We start from the raw sequence: 6241 nt of genomic DNA, 5'->3' as shown, positions 1-6241 counted from the left end.
CCCCACAAGGCAAGCATCATTTCTGGACGCTCTTTCTCTTTGCAGAGAAAAGAAAAGTAACATCTTAAAACAAAGGATAGCCGTGCTGATTTGATTTGTTCTTGGAGCTGTCATCTAACTCCTGTGCTAAGCCTGACGGACAGATTAAACACGGAAGATGTTTCCACTAATGTGTGGACACAAAAAAAAGATACGAGTCACAAATGAATTGATTGTACAATTCAGAAATCAGTTCTTTGACTGAGTATAAAACAAGAAGATATTGGAAATATTCAGTCTTGATGATAAGTCCCTGGCTTGAGAAAAAGAGTTAATTTTCCCTTTCTGTGGACTGATGCAGAGAAGTCATGTAATATAAAGTGCATTTCTCTTTCAACTGTTGCTGAATATTTCGAGTTGATTGAGTCTGCTTTTGTTTATTCAAAGAGTGCTGAGACAATGAAACTCATTACAGGAAGTGATTGACATCTCAGTCTCTTCTGAAGCTCGTGTGTAACATTTCACGCTTGCCTGAACATCTTAAACTACTGACGTATCAGCACAGTCACCGCACAGGAAGACTCTTCACACTTCAGTGTGAGAACGGATTTATTTAGTTTTCCTACCTGACATCGTTCAGCTTTGAAATTTGAAATGATTTTATCACCAATAAATGAATTCTTCTTGCGGCGAAATTCAAATATTCTACACAGGAAAGGTGTATATTTTGTTCACTTTATCCGTTGAGTGTGTGTTCATATCTCTTTGTTCTGCTGTTTATTAGAACCAGGACAGACAGGGACCATGCACTTGTATCAATGGATTCCTGTATCTTTCGTCCTGGCATATTCCTTCATATCTTCGTTGTATCAATATTGCTGCTCAATGGCAGCGTGTTTTTCCCAGCATTCTGGGTGGGAATGCATTTGCCCAGATGACAAAGTGTGGAGCTGGATGAACACAGCAGGCCAAGAAGCATTTTAGGAGCACAAGAGCTAATATTTCAGACCCACACGAGTTATCTCGGATTCACCAGCATCTGCAGTCCCCATTATCTCTGAATGTATACGCCCACTGGTGCGCGCGCAATCTGAAGCGTTTCAAACATGCGCAGTACCGGAGGCAAAGGAGAGCCGGAGGAATCGGATGAGGAACAGGCGCGATGAGGATTTGAAAGGTGAAAATTAGAAATCAAGTGAGTGAGTATTCCACGAAGTGGGCGGAGAGGCTTTATAAAATCTGACAGTAGCTACCGTCACTGAATTGAAAAATACCGACCCCGGTTTTGTCACGAATAGATTGGAATTGCTGAATTCCTTTGTTAGCCGAGGCAGGGCTGGGCGCCGCGAATGTTTTCTGAGCCGTGTGAGCCCGCCATCTTTATCCGGGGCCAACTGGAAGCGGAGAGTGCGCTTGTCCTTTACTTGTTGGGAACGGGGCGAGGGGAAGGCGAGCAGGATTTACGAACAGCAACTTCAAACCAAGAGAAATGCTTTTCTTTTTCTGTTCTGAATCTCTGTCCTGGATTGATCGTGATGGATTTTACACTCTTACAGATCAATGTCAGCAGAGGAATTTGGCCGACTTGAACCTCAGAAAGAGTGAAAGAGTAACTCGATTGATGAGTATCTGAATGCTATCAGCATCTGAATGTGGTAGCGTTCAGGTATGAATGTGTGTGTGTGTGCCTGTGGGAAAAGATTTGAGATATCAGAAAATGAGATACACTATCTGTGGTTAGATTACAGTTGATTAGCTGTTTTTAGTTCTCGGACTTGCTGTCAGGAACGGTCTAACAACTATGGAGTGGATGTAGCACAGATTCACCTGATTGATAACTGAATCTGTAGGTTTAGAATACAAGAAGGCCCATATTAAAAAAAATCAAAAAGTGCAAACCATTTAGCCCATGCCAAATGTCTGGAGCAATCCAGTCAGTCCTATTCCCTTGTTTTATCCCTGCACCTTTGCATTTTTCTCTCAAATGCTGATTCAGTATTTTTTTGAAATCAATCAACATCAAATTTGCTTTGACGAATTAATCTATTTATTACTTTCAAATATCTGTGCATGTGAATCCCTCAGACTCTGCACACTCTTTAGTGTTGTGTTATTGCCTCTTCCTATCCCTTCTGCTAAAACACATCACTTCATTCTGAGAGAGGTATCCCTGGAAATTGATTAATAAGAAATATTTTTGATCAAAGTCTTGGGAATATGATTAGTGACTGTCAGGGGAGTTACAGAGAAACTATTTCCACTGAGTGGGGAATTGACGACGAGCAGTAACAATCTGAACATGACATTAGTACCAGCATATTTCCAGGTCAAGTTTTCCAGATCCTTATAACTGTTTGATGGTTCAGGGACTGCAGAATTCCACATTCAATCTGGAAGATTGGAAAGTGTCAAATTGAAAGAAAGCTGCTGTGCGTTCAAGTCGTGCAAGCTTCATTAGAATGGCGCACTAGTCTATCAGGGCAAACTGGTACAAAGGATGATGTCACATGAGCTGGAGAGATAGCTACATCGAAGACAGGGTGTAGCAGTGGAAAGATACTTTTCAGAATGGAGGGTTTTGATTAGTGGTGTTCCACAGGAATCAGTGCTGGGACCTCTGCTGTTTCTGGTCTATATAAATAACTTGGAAGAACACGTGGCTGGTCGAATCAATAAGTTTGCGGACAATACAAAGGTTGGTAGAGTTGCAGATAGTGAGAAGGATTGTCAGATGATACAGCAGAGTATAGATAAATTGGAGTTATGGGCAGAAAGATGACATGTAGTTTAATCTGGACAGATATGAGGGGATGTAATTTGGAAAGTCAGGTACAGGTTTAAATTATAGAGTAAATGGCAGAACTCTTAGGAACATTGATATGCAGAAGGATCTGGGTGTGCAGGTCCACAGGCTACTGAAAGTGATGGTGCAGGTAGATAATTTAGTATAAAAGGCCTTTGGGATGACTGCCTTCATTGGAAGGTGCAATGGCGATATGGACAGGCAAGTTATGCTGCTGCTTTGTAGAACTCTAGTCAGGCCACACTTAGAATATTGCATTCAGTTCTGGACACCACATGTGGATGTGGATGCTTTGGAGAGGGTATAGAATAGGTTTCCCAGGATGTTGCATGGTTATGGGGGAGTTTAGCATTGAAGAAAGGTTGGAAAGACTTGGTTTGTTTACACTGGGACGCAGCAGGTTGAGAGGGTGGCCTGAGAGAAGTTTATAAGATTGTGAATGGCATGGATAGAGCGGAATGTATGAGACTTTTTTCCCCCAGGGCAGAGGGATAAATTACTAGAGGACACAAGTTCAAGCTGCAGGGGGAATGTGTGAAAGAGATAAGCAAGGCAAGCTTTTCACACAAAAGTTGCTGAGTTCCTGAAATGTGTTGCCACAGGAGGCAATGGAAGCAGACGCAGCAGCAGCAGTCAAGAAGCACCTGGCTGAATACATGAACAGGAAGGGAAGAGAGGAATGTGGATCCTGTGAATCAAGGCATTTTTAGCATGGAGGGTTAGAATGTGCAGGCATAGGCTTGGAGTGCTGAAGGGCTGGTTCCTGTGCTATGTTGTTCTTTGTTCTTAACAGAGGATTTTGTCTGGGTTGGGAAGCTAAAATGAAAGTCATGGCGCAGCTTGCAAACGGAATGGATTTTTTTTCTGCAGAATAATAGCCCAATCTGTATTTTCTATTCACTATGTGGTACAGTCCCCGTCATAAGCAGTGAGGACAGTAATTAAAATGTGTAAGGTACAAATGATTCATCATTTATTTTCTTCTTGCAAAACCTTGAAGATAGCCTGAAGAAAGATGTTATTTGCAGAGTAGGTTATATGATACAGAAAATCATTGGCAAAGTATTACATTCTAACTGAACTAGAGGCTAAAATAAACTCTGACTGTCAGAGTCCCTATTTTTTCAGCAGGTTTAATTTTTAATAAAATGCATTCTGACATATTGAGCAAGTCAATAATCTTTTCCAGTCTGAATCTGCTGCTCAGAGTCCTGGAAGTGATGGTTTTCCCATGCACCACCTGATCTTGTGTTTCTGTCTGGTGAGTTTGGGAGGTTGTTAGAATTACTGGCAGATGAATTAGATTACCTACAGTGTGGAAACAGGTCCTTCGGTCCAACAAGTCCACACCGCCCCTTGAAGCATCCCACCCAGACCCAGACCCATCCCCCAATAACCCACACACCCCTGAACACTATGGGCAGTTTAGCATGGCCAATCCACCGAGCCTGCACATCTTTTGACTGTGGGAGAAAACCGACACAGACAGAGGGAGAATGTGCAAACTCCACAGACAGTCGCCCAAGGCTGGAATCGAACCCAGGTCCCTGGTGCTGTGAGGCTGCAGTGCTAACGACCGATCCACCGTGCTGCCCATATGAAGCCCATCTCCATTAATGCTCTCCGTATTTCTCAGTTTTCCCACAAAGAACACCTTTATGCAGCCCCAGATTTGGCAGCCAGTTCCTTTCACTGAAGCTTAATACTGAACCAGTCCTATTGTTATAACAATCCAAGAGCTTTCATGGTCGCATTGTCCACTGTCTATCGCACAAATGATCAGATGTATTCAGTCCAGTTTTAAAGTTCTGCCTTTTTCTCTCTGGGCCACATTTCGTTCTTACTGTCTGTCATTCATTTTACAGGAAGTTGGAGCATTTGCAGTCAGTGAACTCAAATCTCGCTGCAGATTCTAACGAAATGTTGAATTCATCATGTCTTGAATATCATCAGGCTTTGATCATGGAAGCCAAAACCAGTGTTCGCACTGAGAAACCATGGAAATGTGAGGACTGTGAGAAGGAATTCAAATATCCATCTTCCCTGGAAAGTCATCAGTGTGGTCACACTGGAGAGAGACCGTTCACCAGCCCTGACTGTGGAAAGGGATTCATTTGATCATCCAGTCTGCTGACACACCAGCAAGTTCATATAAGAGAGAGGCAGTTCATCTCCTCTGAGTGTGCGAAAGGATTCACTCACTCATCCCATCTGCTGACTCACCGGCACGTTCACACTGGGGAGAGACCTTTAAAATATCCACACTCTAGGAATTGCGAGAAAAGTTCGAGAGAACTAATATCTCACATTAGTGAGAAACCATTCAGGTGCTCTCACTGTGCGACTCGGCTCAAGCGATCATCTAAACTCCCAATACACCAGCACATTCACACTGGGGAGAGACCGTTCATCTATTCCATATGTAGGAAGTGTTTCATTCACTCATCTGACCTGGTGAAACACCAGAAAGTTCATTCTAATGAGAGACCTTTTTCAATGTTCAGACTGCAGGAAATGCTGTAAATGTTCTGGAGAACTGATGTCCCATCAACATGTTCACACTGTTGAGAGCCCAATAAGATACTCTCATGATGGGACTGGGTACAGATGAATATGTAACCTCGCTGTACACCAATGCATCCACACAGGGGAGATACCGTTCACTTGCTTCATGTGCAGGAAGAGATTCGTCAGATCATTGTACCTGCTGAAACACGAGCAAGTTAATTCTGACCAGAGAATGTGGGAAATGGTATAAAGATTCTGAACAATTAGCCTCCATTAACTTGCTCACATTATTGAAATAACTTTGAATGTTCAGATTGCAGAAAATGCTTTAAAAGTCCTCAACAATTGATGATCCATCAATGTGTTGACACAGGTGAGAGACCGTTCCAGTGCTTTCACTTTCAAACTGGGTTCAGGTGATCATTTCACCTCATTGTATGCCAGTGATGTCAGACTGGAGGGAGGTCGTTCGCCTGCATTGAATGTGGGAAGGGATTCACTCAAACACCCGACAACCCCCCCCCCCCCCCCCCCAAAAACATGAGTGAATTCACAAATAACCACAGTGGTTGCATTTTGCTATTAATTATGTTCAGTAATGAACACATTTCATTGTTGTCTGTTTCTACTGATGTTAAATTGACTTTCCTGAAAATATAGGTTTTTATTTTCTGAGTAAAAGGCAAATAAATTAGCTTTGTATTTAACACAAAACTTACACTTTGTTTTCAAATGTCCCAAGCACAAGTTAGTTTCTTTTGGCCTTCTTAACAAGAAGATTCAGATACAGGAGCAGGAACGTCCTTCTGTGATTCCACAGGTCTCAGTGAGCCCATAGCTGGATTCTTGTGTGCAATTTTGGTCTCATTATTCTTGTGGAAGAATGCTTTGGCTGTGAATGGAGTACAATGAAGGTTGACCAGAATGATTCCTGGGATGACAGGACTGACA

The 6241-nt window shown here is 42.5% G+C and overlaps 1 long non-coding RNA gene across 1 annotated transcript; it reads left to right on the top strand.

The window, feature by feature from the left end:
• The first annotated feature begins 878 nt into the window (after window positions 1-878).
• Window positions 879-5829, top strand: LOC132209886 (uncharacterized). Its single transcript, XR_009446027.1, has 2 exons — window positions 879-1174; window positions 4648-5829. It is a non-coding gene; the product is annotated as an uncharacterized LOC132209886 (long non-coding RNA).
• Window positions 5830-6241: the final 412 nt, after the last annotated feature.

This window comes from Stegostoma tigrinum, chromosome 8, assembly GCF_030684315.1.
Source record: "Stegostoma tigrinum isolate sSteTig4 chromosome 8, sSteTig4.hap1, whole genome shotgun sequence".
In the NCBI taxonomy this organism is placed as follows: domain Eukaryota; kingdom Metazoa; phylum Chordata; class Chondrichthyes; order Orectolobiformes; family Stegostomatidae; genus Stegostoma; species Stegostoma tigrinum.
The sequence above is the reverse complement of the archived record's forward strand: the minus strand, read 5'-3'. Positions and strand labels throughout refer to the sequence as shown.